Raw genomic sequence first — 21,927 nt, 5'->3', positions numbered from 1 at the left:
GGATTAGATCCCAACACAGCACAAGCATTACCTGAAGCATATTTGTCTGTTAGGAAATACTTGATGTCACTATTTGTACTTTTAAAGAGAAACTTCACCTGTATGCTCTAATGCATCAGAAGAGTTAGAGCACACATAAATAGCTGCCTAAAAAGGACACGTGAAAACTCTTAAGTGGCCGTGCTGCTGTAAATACAGTGAAGCAAGGCACCTGCATATAATGTGCCCAAAATTCTTTAACAAGCTGTGGTTAAAGTAGGTACTGTGGCAAAGATAGAAATGTAAATAAGATAAATTGCAATATGAGCAATCCAGAGAATGAGCGGAAGCACAGCGGTGAATTCTTGTTACATCCCAAGACAGAAAAGAAGAAAAAGGAAAAAAAAAGTGGCCTGGTCGGAACATTGTGTTTGTGACTGATCTCTACTTGTTTTCCCTCAAAAACTTTCAGGATCCCTTTGGTAGCTTTGTGTTGCTCCTTTCATTGCAGCTCTGCATGGAGCAGTGGATGGTATTGATTTGAGTGAGGAGACTTAGCAGGACTCATGATACTATTACTCAGGCTGTCTGCATCCTTCTGTTTCCTGGGGTTTCACCCCCTAGGGCTTAATGTCATTAAAATTGCTGAAAATACTGCAAATAACAAGCGTAGCAGCACTTTCCAAAGACTGATAAGTTTGTCTGCCAACTTCTACAGATCAGAGTGAAATTTTGGCCCCATGAAATCAGTGCTAACATCCTGCTAACTTCAGGAAGGTAAGAATTTTAGTTTTCATACTTATTGTTCTGTTAGAGCATGCCATTGCTGCCCATTCATGCTCCTTCATTTTCCATTTCATTACTGAAAGGAAACCCAGCCCTGGTTCATAAGGTACCAGGAACTAGAAGTGTACAAGGAAATTGGCAGGAACTGACTTTTGGTTTATGGGCAGACGGTCTGCATTTGTAATGGAGCTTGTTATAAGAACCTCCATGGCTTTATAAAAGTTCTGTTCTCTCTCCAAGGACATCACGGGTCTCTCTCATTTATGGGCATGGTGCAGCATGCCTTGTTCACTCAATAATGTTTGCCCTAGCCAGACATATCCTTTAATATTCATTTATTTGTGGGAGATAATACAACATGCACCACTGTGGATTACTAAAGCAGGAGAGTTCTGATGAACAGTATTTCTGAAGTAAGTGTTTGCTTACATCTCTGACCTGCAAGTTGCTGGAGGCTAGGAGAGTGTGGTTGTTGGGAAAGTGTACCAGGAAAACATTGCTGTATTTTTCCTTGTTTTGTACTCCTTCAAAATTATCTGCTTTTGGCCACTGTCCCCATGTTTTTCTCCCCTTTAGGTATGGGAGGCAGCCCATCCCTAACAGAGACTAAAACACAAAAACAAAACAAGAAAAAAAGAAGAAAAAAAAGAAAAAGAAAAAAGAAAAAGAGAGAGAATAGGTGAAGAGAATACATTGGAGAGGAAAAAAAAGCAAGTGATCACAGGTGAGAAAAATGATAAAAGGTAGATATAGTGGAGAGTCAATAGGTTAAAAATAGGGAACCAGAAGGGAACGCTTGGCAGAGCACCCCAGCTGCACCCACTGCTCCCTTGAGGCACCCAAGTACCTGCTGGATGCTGACCTATGGTACCCTGCAAGGAGACATGGCAGGGCCAGGCAGTGGAAACAGGACTTACTGTCTCTGCCTACCAAGCTACCAGGGACACCAAATCAGCTCAGAATGCATGCTGGGCCTTCAATGCTCCTTGTATTCTCCTGGTGGGGAGAGCTCTTAGCACATTGTGTCTGAGTGGGGTGGGTTGATGAGGCAATGGAATGAGAGGGCAAGAGCTCATAAAGGTGTTGCCAAGATGTGGTGTGGAGGTGGACACTCTGGGTACTGTGGTGTCTTCTAGAGCCGTCTGCAAGGAGGCACCTGGCAGGGCCTGCAAACTTAGCTGAGGTAAGAGAAGACTGCAGGACTTATGGAGGTCTCAGAGGACTGTGGGGTTTAAGCAGGACCTGTAGCCCTGGAGCAGATGGGAACAAGGACAAAGCAGTAAGGGCATTCAGTGAGCTGGGCAAGTAGTATGGGATCCATCTGGCATTGCTGACTTAGAGTAGAGCTTCCAGGTTGTGAGGAAGTCCTCAGAGTTTGGACAGGTCTCATATAAGGCATCTCAAATTGATGGTAAAGAGTTGTTAGCTGTGTTGGAGCCAATGGAGATGGTGGGAGAAAGCATATCACCCTGCTCCAAGCTGAACTACCCGTGTTGTAGGCAAGTCACATCTACGTGAGTGGGACATGAGATATTGCTGGAGCTGAAAGACAAGACTGGGAGGGTTGACCTTTCCCTTTTCCCTTCCATCTTTAGCTCTGTATAGGAGATGCAGTGCAGAGGAGAAGGAGAGGTGGGCAGGCTCTCAAGACGATCTGAGGGCCAGCCTACACCAAGCTTAAAGTCTGTGTGGTTATGGGGTGCAGCCGTGGACACATCAGACCCTTGATGCTGCCAAGTGGAATATGGTGGTGACAGTTTGGGAGGTAGTGTCAGTTTTCCCCTGCTACTGCTCTGTTTCTCCTGGTCCATGCAAAGGAAGAGAAGGCAGGGAAGGAGCTGCGGGACTGTGAGCTGCTCCAGCCAGCATGTCTAGGCCCTTCTCCTATTTGGAGAAGACGAGGCAAGATAGGGAGGGTGATGTTTTTTTGGCCCCGTGCTGTAGACCCACACTTCTCTTAATCTATTTTAATTTGCTTGCTAAGTGCTGAGCAATTTGAAGACCTTTTCTGTGCATTGTGAGCTTTCTGACACAGCAATGAAACTGGGAAGAGAAAGGAAAAAGCACATTCTCCCCCCAACCCCCCCGGCCCTGCAAAAAAAATAATAGTAATAATAATTAAAAGACAAAAAAAAAAAGACTGCAATAGAGGAGATGTGGGAGGTTTGTAATTCATCAAGAATTATCTGCTGAATAAGGAGTAGGAATCAAGAAGGAGTCACGTTATGTACAGCAAGCTGATGGTAGACTGGAATGCTTTGAAAGAACTGAGGCTGCCAGCAGCGTAGATTGCTCGGGTAGGAGACTCATAGCACTAATCTTCTGCAGCCCTGTCTTTCAAGCAGTTTTGCATCATTCTGAGGCAGGGATTAGGAATGCGTTCTTATTTCTAGTGCCTTTCACAGCACCACTCCACATCCCAGGAGAGCAGATTAGTCTGCATGCAACATTCTCTGTTTCCAAAACGTAGAGGGACTATGGAACAGCAAAACCAGATGGGGCTGATAGGGGATATAACAACCATCATAAGTGAAAAATGGACTCAAAGAGAACTTTGTCAGGGGTTAGAATGGTGCCGGAGCCAGATTGTGTCCAGTTTGTCACGATTTTCTAGGTGACATCCTAGGGAACTTCTGTCCTTTAGGACTCCTGGAAGTCCTGCTTTACATTTGATCCATCATAGCTTCTCCTTTCATAAACACAAAGTAGTGGTTCAAGAGGTTTTGCCAGCCTAAGCATACTTTTTTTTTTCTTTTTTTTTTTTTTTTTTATATCAGTGTTTAATGGGAAGAAATAATTCAGCAGAGAAAGTGAGCATGGGAAGAGTGAGACTGAGAGTGTTTAGGAAAAAGTTGAGTGAGTTAGACACTACCCTTTCTGATCTGTTCCATTTGAACTCTGAGGCACTTACTGTGTCTTGTGTAAGAAACTTATTCTCAGCACCAACTTCCTGGAAAAAAAAAAAGCATTCTGCACTAAGAAAGCATACATATCATGCTTAAGACTGAAGCTGGCATTGATAGTGTGAGAAAAATCTCAATTAATTTTCTTCAGACAGGATCTTAGTTTCTCACAATAGCATTAGAGGAGATCTCTTTAATATATATTTTTTTTCTGAGTAATTTGTGAAATTTACTTATAATTTTTGAAAATGAGGTAGTGTCCATTTTGGGAAGAAATGCTGGCTCAGATGCAAACTTCTGCCTGCCTGTCAAAGGTTAATTTTCAGGGTTAGTGGGGATTCTCTCTAGCCAAGCCTGGGACAAGGATGTAGTCAACCTTCCTCAGACGCAAGTGGCTCTGTTTTCTGCTGCAATCCCATGTAGTAGACAGTGGAAAGTCCACACTGTCAGAAGGAAAAGCTACTGAAAAGATGGACAGTTATATACTGGCAGAAGTCCCCTTTTGAGGGTCTTTCTGAAGTCCTTACAAGTCCACTCCTTACAAGTGCCATAGACATTGAGTCATTGACCTAATGGCTAGCTGCTGCTGAATTCAAAGCTGTAATGGGTCCACCTTCCTCCATTCTCTACAGCTCCTTCTATCCTCTCCTCTTCCCCAGGCCCTGGGTACATGGTTCTTTGCAGCAAAACCAGAGTTAGATGGGCTCAGCTTCTCCATCTGGGTCACTGCTTCCGAAAGTACCGATTTGTGAGGAATTACACTACAGCCACTGTTGCTGGAGGGAGATCATTGCTCTCCCCACCCACCACACCAGGCTGATTGAAGAGCTCGACATCCTGCAAAAGGAAAATCCCTGCACTGAATAATATTTAATTCACTAGCATATCTGTTGCTATTATCTTTCAGCTATTATTCAGCTATTAATCAGCTATTACCTTTCCACGTAGGATTTTGGATTGGAGACTTCACAGTCCGGGTTACAGGTCCCAAGCATCACCAGGATGCATCTGGTATGTCTTTTGGGGGTTTGTACTTCTTCTGCAACTCTTGCATAGACAGTACACTTACACCAGAGCCACAGAGGTAGCCATCTCTCCACCCATTTCTCTCTGTTGAGTGGAGATACCTCAGTGGGTTGCACCATCCATGCTCATGCCTAGCAGAAGGATGTTCCGAAACAGTCATCATCAGTGATCCTACTTGTTCTAACCCTAAGTCTAAAGCAAGCTGCCACTCACTTAGTTGTGGCTGCTCATCAGAATCCTGCTCGCCTGCACCGAGTGATCCTTGAACCCATGCTGTTTTTCTCAAGTTATTCAAATGAGATGCTTGGAATGGATAATAGGAGTTTTCCTCTCCCCCACACAGGTTCTCAGCAATTTAAATTTCAGCTGAAGAGGAAGTTATTAAAATGTGAAGATTAGAAGTGACCTAATTCTTACAGGGAAATTTAAACAAAGGTCTGAAACTTTGCCCATTCTGCACAGTTAAGATTTAATAAATAATCAGATGCTTATGTGACATGAGGACATATGTGCCCTTGGACTGAGAAACAGAACCGCATTTGAAATTAAATCTGTCAACTGCTATAAACATGATTTAAATGATGAAATTCAGTGTCTTCTCCAAGAAACTTTTGGAAGAAAATGAGACCATGTAAAGATGTTTGTTTAAGGCTCCTCAGACTTACCTTATCCTTTCTCTGAAGTATTTTCTTCTTTGAAATTTATAAATATAACAAACATATATTATTAAGGTTCATCTGCATGCACATTGAATAGAGAATGTAGTCCAAATGCATTTTAATTAAATAATAAAAAAAGCACTAAAAATACTGTTTTAAGTTCTCTTCATCTTTCTTCTCCAGCCTCTCAGACAACTTGATGTGAGAAAATAACATTTACAGACTGCTCTGCCTTTGCAGAGATCTTTGCTTGGATCTTTGGCTTCAAATCAACAAAAAGAAAAACCAAGCAAACAAATAAGCTCAGTCAGTCTGTCTGATTATCTAGGCACCTATCTGGGTTTTATAATCTTGCTGTCTTCATTGTTCATATCTGACTATGCTCTACATAAAATCAGCAGCGACAGCACAGTCTCTACTGAATTCACCCTTTTCAGAGACAAACTCAAAGTGATATTTTGGATTTTCATCTTCCCATGACTTCAGTAGCAATTTTCCCTCTCTTTTTCTTTCTTTCTTTTTTCTTTTGTTCTCCCTCATACTTTGGAGAGCAAAGGTAGGCTAATGGAGTACAGAAAATATTCATTCCAAATAATTTTTTTTTCTGGTGTGAAGAGTGATTTTACAGCATTTCCTAAAGACAGACAAGATCTAGACTCAGCTGATTTCCTCTAGAAGCACCGTGCTCGGTGGGCCCCCAGGCAGGGCTTGCATCGCCTCCTGTTCCCACCACATTGCCCAGCCTCTGTCTGTCTCCTCTCTGCCACAGGCCCCCAGTTGGGCAATGTCACATGCTGAGATATCACTCAGAAAATTATAAAGTTGCTCTCTCTTCTCACATATACTTAAGATAATTCATTAGGTTAAATAGGTAGTTGGAAGTGATACAGTATACCTGTAAACTTACAGTTATTCAAATACCTTTCTCCCTCTTAAAAACCTGCTGAAACCATTTAAACCTGAAATTACTAACTTGGAGTCTTTAGAATAAAATGACAAACAATTTCTGTTTCAGCTTAAATAAAGCCTTCAGTCATTTCTCAATATGTCTAATCCAGCTCAGAGTTAAATAAGCTAAATTCTACAGAAACCAACTACATTAAAAAAATAATCTCGATTCATTGTTCTGGTAAATCAGAATGATTCATATTCCTTATGAGCAGTCTTAATATGTGTTTAAAGTAAGTTACCAGCAACACATTCAAAGTATTTCACAAGGGAGCATGGGAACAGTAGGATTCTTCTATTCCTACAGGTATTATCTCCAGCAAGAGAAACAAGTCCCTGTACAGGAGATTAAAAGTCTCCTTTTCCTTTAATGAAGCCTGTTGCTATTATCCCTTTACCTCTGCGACAATAATTTTATCTTTGCTTGTTTAGGATGGAGTTATATGATTCTCTTGTGGGCCACTTTCATCACCATCTGGTAATTATTTCAGCTGTGCTTAAGCACTTACACAGGATGGATATCTACATAGCTTGCATTTCTTCTCTCTTGCACACACTGCTGAGCGAAGCACAAACACAAATAACTTTAAAGATCTGATCTGACAGGCCCAATCCAATAAAGAGCACAGTTGCCCACAGGTTAAATGGCACAACACCCGCTGATGTCTGACTTCCCAAACAGAGCCCCAGACTCTGGGTGAAGGCTTTTAGCTGGCTGTTGAGTCTTTGGGGAAGATTTGGCATCTCAGAATAGGTTGCAAGATGCACTGACCTGCCTATTGCCAATACCCTGTACACAGCTGCCTGGAGTTAACCGAGGAGACATCTTGTACATCATAGTTTCTGGTCCTCCAGCTTGGTCCTCTGGTCGTGGAGGTGTCTGGCTCCCCCTCCTCTGGATCTGGCACTGTGTAAGGTGTAAACCATCCTGTGATGGCTCTAGCAGCTGACCAAAGACAGCTCTTTTGTTCTGAAATTCTGCATGAGGGATGAGATGCTGCATGTCAGTGTTGTGTGTAGCTGTAAGGACCCTCTTCCTTACGTCTTCATCATATCCTTCTCTATCAGTGATCATGAAACAGTCCTGGGAGCAGGGGCAAAAACCCACGTCTCCTCCCTCCTGACCCTATGGATCAATGCTGTTCTCCCTTCTACTTGGGAAATCCCCAGACCTTACCTGCACTGTGGTGGCTTCCAGGCACCTGAGTAGCTGGGATGACAGAGATATGTTTTAATCCCTTCCAGCAGAGCTAAAATGAATGTGGTTCTCAGTTCTTTGACTGAAGCTATTATACAGAATTGGGTGGAAGTGGAGGCAGAGTCCCATCTCCATAGCAAACACATCCCAACAGGCTCCGACTTCCCTTTCCAGGCACGGCTCACTTCTGCAGCCCATCCATGAGCAATTGACTTGGCTCATATTGGCTGTGGTGCAGGCACAAGGCCACCCAGCTTTCATTGTCAGGACAACCCTGGCATTGCACAGAGTCCTGGAGCTAAATGCCTCCAAGGTTTTGACCGGCAAAGCCCTTCCAGGGTTTTGATGGCAGCTGAACAGAAGTTTGTGGTTAGTCTTGGATGTGGGCTACAGTTTTGGGAGGACAGGAGCCAACATAACAGCTCAGGGCCGCTGCTGGAGAAGGTCCAAATCAGACCGTCCCCATGCCCACTACTTCCCATCTACACCCATATGCTTCTTCCTATGATTTTGTGCTGTTCATCAGACTCTCTGAATCGATACGACTTCTAGCTAGCAGAAATTTTAGCTTGCAGGAGTAGCAGAAGCTGGTTGGGGCAGGACTAGGCAGCCTACCAGAGGACGGAGGAATGAGAGTGCTGTGAGCCATGGCCCACGTGGGGCTGCTGGCCGACAGCTCGGCTCGCAGCTGGAGGACTGGCAGAACTAGCGACTTCAGTTCCATCTCCATCCCCTGTTGTCCATTAAGGGCTTTTTGAATCTGGTTCAAGGTTCATTAAAAAAAAAAAAAAAAAAGAGTTGAAAATGGAACAGGGGTCCAACCCATGTAGTGCCCAAAGCATTTTATCTTGAATTATCTTCCTGTCTAGCCGTTCTGGAGACCCAGGCTGACTGAGGGCTGATGGAGTCTTCATCAATGTCTGGATTTTGAGAGTCAAATTCCCATTTGATAGAGATCAACATTGTTCTGTGTTGTGTGATTAACCTCCCCCATCATAAATGGGCTGTGATGATATGTACTAGCTGAGAATCTGCTTTTTATTCCTCTCTCAAGTTACATGGAAAAGTAAATTTGGTAATAACATCATCGTTCCTAGAATATAAGAGTGCATCTCACAGCTGGTAACCTCTGCTGGGGAAAGAAAAGGAATAGGACAGTGTGCGAGTCAGGACTGAACAGACCTGGCAGGACTGGGGCAGCTGGAACAACTTACACAGCATCTGCAGACGCACCACATATGTGGACCAGCTCTCAGAAAAAACAAGGTTGTTAATATCCTATACTGAGAGATAATTTAAAAGCCTCACCATAAAGAGAAAAGTATTATCCTCAGAGCAGGAAAAGGTATTCCCTACTCCGTTAGTCTCTGCTCTTCTTGCTCAGATGCTGATCCCATGGCACGTCTCAAGCTCAAGTGTCGTGGAAGTAATTACGTGTGAATGTACCTTTTAGATCCATCCTTATTCAGGGCCCCCCCTCCACCATGTGTGTCTGGAGCCACAATTAGCCTCCTACTTATGCAGAGGTTAAAATCTGGCCCTTAACCTCTTTCCATTTTAGTTAATCTTCCTGTGAAATGGGTTTAACAAATATAACTGGGATGTTATTTATATTAATACTTTTAATAACTTGATGAATTAATGTAAACAGGTACCCGTTATTAGCTTAAGTGTATTTATTTAACCCACCTTGTTTTTCCCCAAGGAGTTTTTCACTTTGGAAATGTAACTGCATTGTCAGGTTGTCAAATCTTCAGTATCAAACAAGATTTCCCAGTTAGTAAGAAGCCTGATGCCATAAAAAGAATTTAGTGTTTCAGGTCAGTGTGTCAGGACATAAGAGAATTAATGCTAGTACAAGGCTTCCTCGACAAGCTCTTTTAACTGCAAGACTTAATTGCTTAAAGAGTTTGCACTTGCAAACTAGAGTGTAAGTAGCAAGAACTTACAGCAAGAATGAATTGTCTCATTTGCCTTATGTTCTTGTACGTGTAAGGTTAAAGTGATTACAACATTGCAGTATTTTCACTTCCTTCTATGAGCACTTCTGGCTTCCTGCTTTTCAGCTGGTGGTCCACAGGCCACTAGAGATCCCCAGACTTCTTCTCTGGGGGTCTGTGGGAGATAACAGACAAACACCCAGTTGTGGCAGAATTTAAATTTGCTGCACGGGGATGCACTCTGCATCTTCTCCGTGCGCGTCTTTTTCAGAAAAAATATAATGATATAAAGTTTATAGTGTAAAAGGAAAAAAATGTATGAATTAGAGGCTAACATGAAGAAACAGTGCTCATACTCTGAAAGTAAAACAATAAACACAATACCATAACACAGGCTATTATTGTCACATTTGACTCCAAATGAAAGTAGCTTTGCGGTAAGTACGTGACACTTCTTACCAGTTCTGACGGCAAATTAATAATGTCTCCAGGAAGAAGAAGGGCTTCACTGCACTTGCAGCATTTAACAATCAGGTTGGCAAAAGAGAATTATTTGAAATCATCTTGCTACGACATGAGGCCTTGTCCAGAACAGAGTCACTGCCTCATCTCTGGCTGAGAGCGCTGGGTTGAATTATCAAAAGTTCAGAAAAGCAGCAATTTCCACAGGAAATTAGATTGGAAATAGCCCACATAAAACATTGGCCGTGGCTACCAGGGCTAAAATCTTTCAGGGCATTTGCTTGTTTCTGAGCACAAGAGAAGTGGCTCAGATATGAACCCAGCTCCATCTGCCTTTTGGGAAGGTACTGGTGTGTTTTAGCATGTCTCAGCTTCATTGTTGTCTACCTGCTCTGGGTTTGGAAGATGTGGTAGTTAAACATTGCCATGCTGTAGGGAAGCATGGAAGAAAAACCACCAAAAGGTCATCTGGGAAAGAAACCAAAGCTGAGTTCACTTTAGAAAGTCATTAGAAAGCAAATGAGGACACTAAACGGATGCAAGGGTGGGGGGAAAAAAAAGCAGAAGGATGATCTCGAAGAGCAAGCAGTGGAATTAGGACATTCTCCAGATGGACTTTGCAAGGATTAGGCCCTAAGGCCATAGTTAGCTAGACTGGCCTTGGAGGCTAAGCTTTCTCAGTAAGCTACTAGTACTTTTCCCCCTTAGGAATGTCTATCAGTTCTTTTTTTAGGTGACTGAAGTTATTTAAAGTTTTGGTGTTTATGATATGTCACATGTTAATGAACTGATTATTTAAGAACAAGCTGCAATATAAGGTCAGTTTTGAATTCAAGTGCTATATTCAATCAGAGCAATGGGAGAAGAGGAGTGTATTCCATTCGGATCTGAAGTTGGTAATCTTTTAGAGCTGCTCCTTCCCAGAGTGTGAACACGGGGAGCAACAGGCACCTGAGGAGACTGCTGTCTGGAGGATTGAAAGGCCCTGCTAGAAATGGACATTTAAAAACCCAGACCGTTCTGCACCCCATAATGGTTTCACAAGCATAGGCTGACAGTTGATGTTGTTGTCCCCCAATTTATAGCTTCAAACCAAACAGTTTAACAAAGGAAACAAAAGAAATAGTTTATTGGCATTATTAGAGGCTCCAGCTATTGATATGCAATGACACTGGTCACAGTGTAATTGAAACAATTCTCCTACAGCCAGCAAGGGGCCATTAGACCCTAATTAGAATTGGGTTCTATTTTCTGTTCCATCTAAATTTTAAGATTTACAAAGAAACCACTTAAAAAAAAAGGCCTTTCTCCCATGTCCTTAGAGAGTATTTTACAGAGAGTATTTTGTTTAGCAAAGGCCTGCTAGTTCTCATTTTTTGAAAGGAAAATATTCTGTTGTAGAGTGACCCTAAACTTTGCATACATCTACACTCATAAGAAATGGCATAGGAAAATTACCATAAATAAATATGTTTTTGACTTGGAAGTGGTGGTGTAACAGTTATTTCAATATTTGGGGGAAGTACAGAAAAAGATCTATTTTTTTTCTTTTCTTTTCTTTTTTTTTTTTTTTTCAAAAACCGTGATCTTGAGTTCAGAAAATGGGAAGACCTTTCCCCACAACACATTTGAAATAATTAGTTAACATTTTGTATAATGACTATTTGCACCGAAGGAAATAGGTAACCAACTGTGAAAAGCAGATGTCATTCAAATGCAAACTTAATTATCCTACATAAAATAAAATTGTGCTCTCATTATTCACACACATTTTTTTTTTGATTCTGTAATAGTTAATATTTTAAAAGAAATGTGAATTTCTGTACGACTATAGTCATACTTTCATTTTTTTCCCAGTAAAACAAGAGCGTTCTCTGATATCACCAGTCTTATGTCAGGCCAACTTTGATATAGCTTGAAATCAAAATTCCCTTTCATTTCAGACTTTTCAGAATTAAAACATCAAAATATTTTGCTTTAAGGAGACACTGAAGCAATTCATTTACATTCCTTATCTGAAAAAAATCTGCTCATTTTGATCCACCTGAAATGACTTTTTTAACAAGTAAATTACCCATACAAGAAGAAAAAATTACTGAGGTTTCTTCTTGTTCTCTTCCTGCTCCTTTTGTAAGTCAATATTGCCAATCCCCTAAAGGCAAAGAGACAGACTTGGAAGCTACAGGGACATAACAAAACTGTAAAAAACAATAATATGAGAAAAAGATATTCTCAATCATAAAGCATGGCCTTAAGAAATTTCTTCAAATCTCCCTGAATTAGTATAGAAGTACAAAGAATTCTATAAGACCTTTTTCAGTTATCCTTTGACAATCAAATATTCCTCTATTAAAAATTAGTCAAACTGTTACCCAGCTACACAACCCTATGTATCCAGCTTTAGGGGCAACTTCCAGCTCATGTTTTACTCCCCTTGTTTCAAAGATACTGCATATTCTGCAGTGTCCTATTGCTGGCCTTCCAGGGTCTGAGCTTTGTTGATGGAAGTCCATTAAAACACATGGCAAATTCCAGCCCTGTTGTTGTCTTCATCTCAGCTTCTCCTACTATTCCTCTTATAGGGCTTGGGCATGGGAAATTTTCCTTTTGGGGACCAGGGATGGCTCTGCAGAGCCTGGTGTGTGGCCAGGATTGCCACCGGAGCTTTATGGCAAAAAAGGAGGAGGAGATCTGCCCCAGGCACAAAGGTGGGATCAGCTGCCAGCCTACAAGTAGGTGACAGTATCTCTGATCTCTCCGGCCTCAAAATCGATCACACAAATAATCCTGTAGGTCCATTAAAACACAGTGTGAATAATTGCATTACTTCTTCACCCATTGCAAATTTTGGGATAAATGTGTTTCACAAAAAAAATTGTTTTTTAACACTTTCTTCGTTCTAAACCCAAATTAATTTAAAAAATGCTTTTTTTTTTTTTTTGTTTTCTTTTGTCTCATCTGAAATATTTGATCATTAAAATGCAAATCCTCTTTAGCTGGTCAATGAATGCTGACCATTTTCCAACAGGGATTTAGTTTTCCCTCAAGAGATCAGTTTGTGCGGTAATTTCTGGACACAGGAATAATAAAATTGAATTTATGTGTCGTTAGACTATAGTTTCCAGAGAATTAAAGCAACATGTATTTCAGATATTTTGTTTTTAGATTTTATGGTACTCATGCAATTTTATGAAATGAAGACCTGTTTACTAGCAATAAATGTTCATACTGCTTTAGTCTGTATTATCCTGAACATCCATCAGACCAGTGGTCTATGTTTCAATGGCATGGGCACAGTGTAAGGGGCAGAGACTACAAACAAAACTCTGGCCACTCTGTTTTCAACACTGAGGGAAGGGAAATCATGCATTTTCTAAAGCACTTGGGATGTGTGTGGACCTGATCTGTGCTGACGTGAAGAGTGAGAGGTAGGCAGTGAGAGTATCACACAGAGAATGATCACAATGTAGGTTCAGGAAATATGTGTAGCTGGATTCTTCAAAGAAGAGATTTTCTCTTCTATTTCTTAGCCAACAGCTGAATGCATCTACATGAGGTAGTTGTAACAGTGCGTTGGTATTAGAGATAAGGCTTACCTGTATAAATTTGCTGGTTTGCTTTCTTTTCCATGCAGATTTGTCTGCTTCTTTTTCACACATGAACAGAGAAAGGATGTGTTCAGGACTAGGCACATGCATTGTGCCAGATGCAGACTGTGGAGCCCACGATGGGATGAATGGAGCTGTGCAGATCCACCAGTCCAAAGTCCTTCCATGTGTGGGGAAACTGTCAACCCAGAGATGGAGGGCAGGGGACAGGTTTGCAGGCATTATGCTACCTATAGCAATGAATTATACCATGGAGGATGAAAAAGAGATCAAGGGAGTATCACCTACTGATTCAGACACAGATCACAAACGTGAGACAGGACCTATGGGAGTGCTCTGCCCATCTGGAAGCAGACAGAGGACATGCAGGATCCCTGAGGGCATCTGGGATGACACAAGGCACCGATGTGTGGGCAAGAGAAGCCGGCCCCCCGTCAGTACTGGCACAGGCATGTAAAGAGTTTCTGAGCTGAACAAATACGAGTATGTATTGGATGGGGAGTTGCCTGCCTCCCTAGGCCCCAGTGACTGTATTGGCTGGGACTCCACTGGATATTGTGGAAGGTCACCCGTACTTATGTGCCTGAATCTTGAACTGATTTACATCCAGAAGACTGAAATTAGTGCAGATGAGAAAGTTTGTCAGCGGCACCAAAGCCTGAAGTTCCCATGTGGCAAACAAAAAGGTGTTCAAACTGGAAATCAGAACAAAATCTGGGTATTGCATTTCAGTCCTAAATGTTGACTGAAATAATGAAAGTCTGTATTTCCCTTCCCTCTTTCTGCTTTTTTTGGCATCTTGAGGAAAGGGAAACTTTGGGCAGAGCAGACGTTTAGGGAATTCCCCAGTGGAAGGGCCTCTTTTGCCATGGAGACTTTTCCTTTTATTAGTAAGCCCCAGTCGCTGGATGATCCAGACCAGCCTGGCTGGGAGGCCCCCTCACCCATCCCATGGGACCGCACCAGGCTTAAACATGTGTGACCGTGCTCTGCCTGCCACTTTCTCGTGCCTTGTTTTGTGTTCATACCCTATGACTTCTTCTTGCATGTTGTCCCTTCTCCTCCCCTTGCTCGGTTCTCTGGGTCTTTTTCCCTGCTTTTCTGTATTTTAGACACCTGCCAAGTTACGCAGCCCCATACCACAGTCCCAGCAGCCCATGCCTGTCTGGTGAAGAAAAGGGATTTTGTTTTACCCAGATAATATTCTATCACAGGGTCTAAAGCCCACCCTGGCTCACCTGTCATCCCAGAGCATCTGACCTGACTGACCAACCCCTTTTGTCTGGAAACACTAAAACTGGGCTTCACATTTTGTACTATCCCATTTCTCCTCCCTCTTCTTTGTTTTTGCCAAGAGAAGAACATGCCTACAGCTCTCGAAGGGACCAACTCAAAATTCCCTGAGTGAAATCACATTTTTTTTTTGGCCCAAAATAAAAAGCTTAATTGAATACAAAATTAGAATTGGATGTCCTTTATCCACCGAGGGGACCTTCCGTTAAAAGGTTTGCCATTTCAAATATTTTGCTATGTTTTAAAGATTTTTTTTTAATTATTATTTTTTTTATTTTTTATTTTTTTAAATCTTATATTTCCTAATCAATAAATACTCAAATTTGGACAGAAATATTCTCAGAGCAGGATACCATTTCTACAACCAATCCCATGTTAACTCTTCAGTGTAGCTAGTAAGCTATCAAGGCCATCATTTTCAACTCTTTTGACTTAGATTTCTCTCTTTTCAAAGGCCTTTTCATGAGGAGCATAGTATTTTTCATGTCCTCAGTGACAAAAATAAGATTATGTTAGTGCCACTAACTCCTGAGGAGACAACAGATCATGAAGCACAAGGAAGACCAAGCACTAGGAAGACCAAGACAGGGAGGAGGACATGTGAAGGCAGCACTCTTAGAACATGAATAATGTGAATTTCAAATGGAAAAAACTGCTAATGACAGGTAGCTTCAAATGTGTAGAAAGTTTTTTTTCTTTTTTTTTTTTTTTTCCTGGAGGTCTCTTGGTTTAGATTAGTTGATATAAAAAGGCGTAAACGACAAATGTGTGTGACAAAAGTATGTAGAAAGACAGTGAACAAAACAAGTGTGGCCTGAATACTCTGGGATGGAGACTGTGTGTGTTAGATAGGACCAGAAATGACAGAAGCCAGCAGTTGTCAGACATCCTGTTGCATCATATGCACCTATCACCATCAATCACTATATCAGAGCTCTGTTTCAGTTTCAACTCAAAAAATGTTTATCCTACTTATGTATTTATCATAAACATTAATTCAACAGTTTTGCAAAATTGACATGAAGAGGGTGGGAACATGGCATCTTGAAATTCTTTTTTTTTTTTTTGTAGTTCACCAAATTGTTTGTAAACATTTCTGCTTTCACTCTTGGCTCTCTTTTCAGGAGTACCTCTTTTGGCAGAATGGGTCTGAGTGAGGGTCAGTGAGGGGATGGGAGGCAGATAAGCATGGCCCAAGCACTGGTACCTGGACAGCAAATTCATGTCCTGAAGTGAAGAGGATTTTGCTGCCTTGCACGCTTGAGATCTAGGGAAGTTTTCAGTGAAATCTGCAGAGGTTGCAGTCTAAACTGAGAGAGACAATAGCTATCGTGTCTGAACTCTTCTGAGTTTCTCTCTTCCACCCAACCAGCAAAGAAAGTGGCCTTTTCAGTGAAATGAAACTTGGCCTGATCAGCAATATTTAGAAAGTGGAAGGAGAAAGTGTTGACATCGGCTGATATATTCTGAGTCTGGGTCCAGAGATTGTGTCACATCATGTGAGAAGGATAAATCTTTCTTGTCACTGACAAACATCAAATGGTTTGTGGTAAAATTCACAGCCTGACAATGAGATGATAACTATCAAAGGGCATTTTTTCCTCACACTTAATCTCTATAGAGGTGCATAGTGCCAGTTTCCAATCTCATTTACATTACTGTAACTTTAGATTAACTTAATTCCAGCTTTTGCAAACTCTTTCCGTACTTGTAAACAAGGATAGCTCCTGGGGACTGAGCTGACCTTGGCTTTTATTCTCTCAAAGATGCTTTGCACATTTTCTTTTTCACACTAGAGATAGAAGCCTTCCAGAACCTTAGCTAGTTAGCCAGCATTTTAACTGTGGATGCTTGCTGATATGTCATTGCTTGTGTGTTTTAAAGTAATGGTTTCCACACCAAAATTAAGCAATCCTTGTAGTCCATTATATCTACTATAAGAACATATATATATATCAAGGAAAAAAAAAAAAGAAAAAAAGGCAAGAGACTCCCTGGTTGAGACTAGCAAGGCATTAGATGCACAGGCTGCTTTGCTTTGTGCAGAGGTGAGATTCATAGCACTCAGCAGCATAGGTGAACAAATTACCAGGTTACCAACAGTGAAGCGTTAAAGTTAATGCATTAGAAATCTTTTTATTTTTCCTGTGGCGTCTATTTCACTTTAATCTGAATGTGTGTTCATCAAGCCATAATGTGAGAATGACCCTGCAAACACCATTTAGGCACTTGCTTTGAACAGGTTTAAGTTCCCTTAGGAAGAAGGATTGCAACATGGTGTCCAACTCCCCAGTCTACATCTGTGCTTTAACTATGAACATATGATATTAAAAATGGTGGGAACAGACATGAAAAATATCTTCCTTTCCTAGTCCATCTTTTTGTGTTGGTGACGGGAGCATGCTTGGGCATTGGTTCTGAAATTTTGTGTCTATGGGCAGAACAGGACTTCTCTGAGACATTATGTCTTTGGTGGCAGCAGGAAAGCCAGGCATTGAATTTAGGAAACCAAGGGCGTACATTGCAGACACATACATGTCTTGGCCAATTGTAGCTGCCAAACTTGTCCATCTGACATGCTTGTCCCTCTTGTGATGCTAAGCTTCTGTGTCTAATGTTCCTTTACAGGAAAGCTTGATGCTGCTGGGCAGCTGGACTGTTTCTGCTAGGGTGCAGTATGGACGTATGTGTGGGAGACTCTGGGACATGAAGGCTGATCGGGGAAAATAAAGTGCTGAAAATGCCAAACTTCTGAGGCACAGAGGTATTTCCAAAGTAATATATTTCCATTTTGGCCACACAAATTCACCTCTGAGATAAGTTCTGACACTAATTTTGCTTGTTTAAGTCAAGGCAACCATGACTTTCAAGGGGAGGGGAATGGCGGGCTGAAGGAAACAGGCTCTAAGTTTTCTATGTTGTTAGTTATTTTGAGTGCTCTTTTGAAAGCTTTTTAGTACAAACTAATTTTCAACAATTTCTCTGCACCAACTGTTTGAAGACCAGCTTAGGGCTAGGGTGAGGAAATAGGCTCTGAATGTTAGATGCTCCAGACGAGTTCTTGAATACAGGAAAAGAAAGAAAATCCTGTAACACAGGATATATGTGTAAGGATGGGAGAGGGAAAAACACATGATGGTTCTTTCCAGATGCATTAATATTGTATCCCGTGACACATTTATAGATATTAATTGCTTCCAGTAAAGCACAGTTACTAATAGGAAGTGGAAACTCTAAGGACTTAGTTTTTAGTATCCTTATCCTCTCTGCAGAGTTTAAATTCAAGAACCAAGGAGAATGCCAACATAATGATGTGTTATGCAACAGCAGGTTATTTGACCTCCCTCCTTTGAAGTTAGCTCTTTTATGAGAGTTTCTTTGTCCCAATTCTCTTAGAAAAACTAATTCCTGTTCCCATTGTTGTCAGCTCAAGTTTATCAGTAACTTAAATTAAATGACAGTTTGGATACCAGTGAGTAATTTCTTTTAAATTTGGTAACTATCCAATTTAGTGAAATTTTGAACTCATATTTGAGATCCTTGGTTAAAGATGTAATATAAACATGTGTGTTTAAGGAAGTCTGTCTTTGAATAGATAGTTCTGTAACCTTCAACATTACAAATGAGAGACCAGTAAACTCTCACAGCTTTGACTATCTTCCTCTTTGTCACACACAGGCCCAGAAATACTTTTTACACTCTGAAAATATCAGCAGTGCTTGGTTGCTTGTGCGCTTTCCCGGAAGAAGAGCCGCCAGGGTAGGCTTAATTTTCTGATTCTGAGTAGTTTTGAGAAATGTTGATAAAAGACTAAACATTGTAAGTGTAAGGAGTATCAGCTTGTTTTCAGGTGAACACTTCCCTGTCTTTGCACCCTATTGAATATGCTTTCTTTATTACTCCGCATAGAAAACTCCAGAGTTTTTCCCCTAGCACTGGGAGAGGTGTACAGAGTTCACAGTGTCCTATCTCTTTCTCCCCACCTGGACCAGCCTTTATCATTTGGGGCAGTGCTGCCTATCATTAGACAAGTCCTGGTGAACTTTTCCTTCATTTGGTCATTTGTCCAGATACATTGGTGTGAGAAGAAGCAGTCACAACCACCTTGGTAGGGCTGTTGACCAGCAATTTTCCCTATCAAACAACAACAGAAGCAGCAAGAATCAATATAGGGATGGGTGCACACTAACCCACAGTGCACATTAACACTCCAGAATTTGTTGTTCAGCATCTCAGAGTAACCTACCCTTCCCTTTATCTGACTGGCCTGGCTGCCAAGCAGGACTTCCACTGTAGCCAGCAAAAAGCCCTGTCCCTGGCAGTGCTCCACCTTCACAGCTACAGGAGATCCTCAGATTTCTTATGCTATAAAGGATATCTATGTTTGGTGCATGTTCTACCCTCACTTATATCACTATTTGTTGTCCTTCTTCCTTCTCCTTTCCTCAGCTTTCTAAGCAAACTGGTCTCCTCTGCTCTCCTTAAACAATTCTCTACGATGCTTCCCTTGAGTGCACAGAAAGAATGAGATCTTTGCCAGCCTTCACCTTGACCTTGGTCTGTACCCCACATTTTTCCACTGTGCTCTTCTTCAGATAGTAAAATTGTTAAGACATGAACTGAGTTTCTTTTCTTAGTCAGAGCAGGAGAAGAAATTCAACAAATCATCTTGCACAGTTGGGCACAATAGATTCCCTTACATCCAATTACTCTTTGAACTTGCATCTGTCTTCAGGCCAGTTGTATTAATATTATGGCCCTTGATAAATCTAAGAATATTGGTGCCTTCCAGTAGTAACTAATAGGAAGCAGAAATTTTATTAATTTACTTTTCAGTATCCATACAGTTTCAGAGTTTATAGCTTTTGAAGTTAGATGTGTTTTCTGTTGCATAGGCTTTCTGTCTCTTAATTTGAGACGTCTTTTAAAAGGAGTAGCAAAAGCAACTGCTTCTTCAGAAGTACCATTCACTTTGTTTCTGCTCTGGGAAGAAACAGTAGAAATGTTTTCTTAATTTTCTGTGCAAGACCACATCAGTAGGACTATTCGTGTAAGCGAGATGAGTAGGACTTAACCTCAGCTTAGCAGGGGAAATGAAAGTGCAGTATATAAAAAACCCGATATCATTGGCTTTCTGTTCAGACACTAATGCTATTTTTAGTAAGATCAAATACATTTGTTTTGCAACCTATGTCCTACCACAGAGCTGCACATCTACGTAAAGAGTGACAAAAATCTTGCTTAAAACTTTAAGCAGCCATATTGCAACAGGGTGGGAATGCTGAGAGTCAGACAGTATGCAGGCAGACTGGAAAAATGAGGACAAGGTACAGAAACCACTAGAAATGCAGATAAGTTAAACATGCTGGCAAATTTTCACGGTATATTGCTCATACTGTAGTTATCCAGTTGTGAAGTTAGTTAAGAAATGAATGTAATGCTCCATCTAATTGCAAGCAGCTGCCTATTAGGCAGCTTGGCCAAATGTTTTTAATTCTACCCTATGATGATGAAGGAAATGGGCAACTTTGGTCTGTACTGTGTGTGAACTTTCTGAACGCTTCTTTGCAAAGTCACAAAGTGCGATGCAGAGCTGAGAAAAGTCCTTTGAATTGACTGCAGGCTTTAATGATGCAATCTCTTCCTACTTTTACCAGAATGTGTTTGGAAAACATGGACCTGCATAGGAGATCAAATTCCAGTTCTGTCAGCTTCACAAAGTTATTTCATATGAGGCTAGTGACTGCCAGCGGTGAAAGTGGTTTGAGCAAAAATTGGATCAGCTCAATTATAATGGAATTCCAGGCTGAACTGGGAGAAGGAAGTTTGGAGGGTAGGCAAAGGGAAAGCTCTTGGGAACAGTTTAAATAGCTGACATGGAAAATATTGCAATCTGGTGCATTTTAGAAGTGGTTTCCTGTAAATGTAAAGTCTGTTATGAATTAAAAAATAGAGAGTTGTCAGGAAGCATTCATTTTTTTTCAGCATATTCTATCTGTCCAAATCTTTACCATTGTAATTCTTGCCTCCCACTCTGATTAATTTTGCATAACAGGTGTAGCTGCTGATAACTTTTTACATGCAGCATTTCAGTATGTCTTGATTGGAAGGATGTACTGTTGAGCACTAGGAAGAATCAAGTATTTCAAAAATGGGACAAAATACAATGTACATTTTCTGGTGGGGTATTATTCCATACACATTATTCTGTGATATGACAGTTGACTTTCTAGGCAAAAGAGCTACAATAGGTATAAACTCTCTGGACTTCAGCAAACCAGTTAGTCTTGCAGCACAGCCCAGACCAGAGAGATGGGGATACATACAAGAGCTGTATGGTGGAAAATGAAAAGAGAGGGCAACCATACCTGGTGCTCCAAAGAAAATTTTATGTTTCGATGGATGTAGACAAGGGCAAATCCTGAAGAATTTGATATTGAGGGTTGATCTAATGTCAGGCTCTCCCTAGAGATCTGTGGGGGCATTTTTATTGCCAAAGAGAGCTGAGATGATACTGCAATACTAGAATAATTGGGCTGACCATGAGGGTTCATGTAATAGAAGCAGAAATTTAATATTGAGTACGAAGTCATCATACTGTTTAGGGTTAATGCCAAGATTTTCTCTATATACTGAAACTCACTCTTTGGAGATGTGTTATGAAGAACAATATGTATTCATAGTAATGGCTCACAGGGTCACTGGGAACTACCAACATGACACAGTCTTAAAGAAGACACCTAGGAAATTCTCTGGCAGAGACGGGAGTATTATCTACCTAGTACAGTATTTAGCAAAACTTGTCCAGATTACTATGTACTCTTCTGGTCAGGTACATAGAAGTTGCAGAGAGGATTAAGGGAGGAGAAGACCACATTCCAGGAGGAAACTGGAAGAGTCTAGCTCTCTAAGCCTAAGAAAATGAAAGCCAAACAGGGATATGACTGTTCTCTACAAATAAATCAAACAGGTAAAAATGGAGAGGGAAAAGAACCATACATGCCAAAGTTCAGTGCTGGCAGAAGAACAAATGGGTATATACTATATCTGAAATTAGGCAGGAAAAGAGAAGACATTCTAGACCGTCAGCGTGGAGAGGGTGTGGAAATCCTTTGTGTGGGAGGA

General features: G+C 41.1%; 1 long non-coding RNA gene across 1 annotated transcript; it reads left to right on the top strand.

The window, feature by feature from the left end:
• The first annotated feature begins 1,868 nt into the window (after window positions 1-1,868).
• LOC121068472 lies at window positions 1,869-18,605 on the top strand. Its single transcript, XR_005818903.1, has 3 exons — window positions 1,869-1,948; window positions 17,431-17,566; window positions 18,481-18,605. It is a non-coding gene; the product is annotated as an uncharacterized LOC121068472 (long non-coding RNA).
• Window positions 18,606-21,927: the final 3,322 nt, after the last annotated feature.

The sequence above is a fragment of the Cygnus olor genome, chromosome 3 (genome assembly GCF_009769625.2).
Source record: "Cygnus olor isolate bCygOlo1 chromosome 3, bCygOlo1.pri.v2, whole genome shotgun sequence".
NCBI lineage: Eukaryota > Metazoa > Chordata > Aves > Anseriformes > Anatidae > Cygnus > Cygnus olor.
This window is presented reverse-complemented; position numbering and strand designations above follow the sequence as displayed.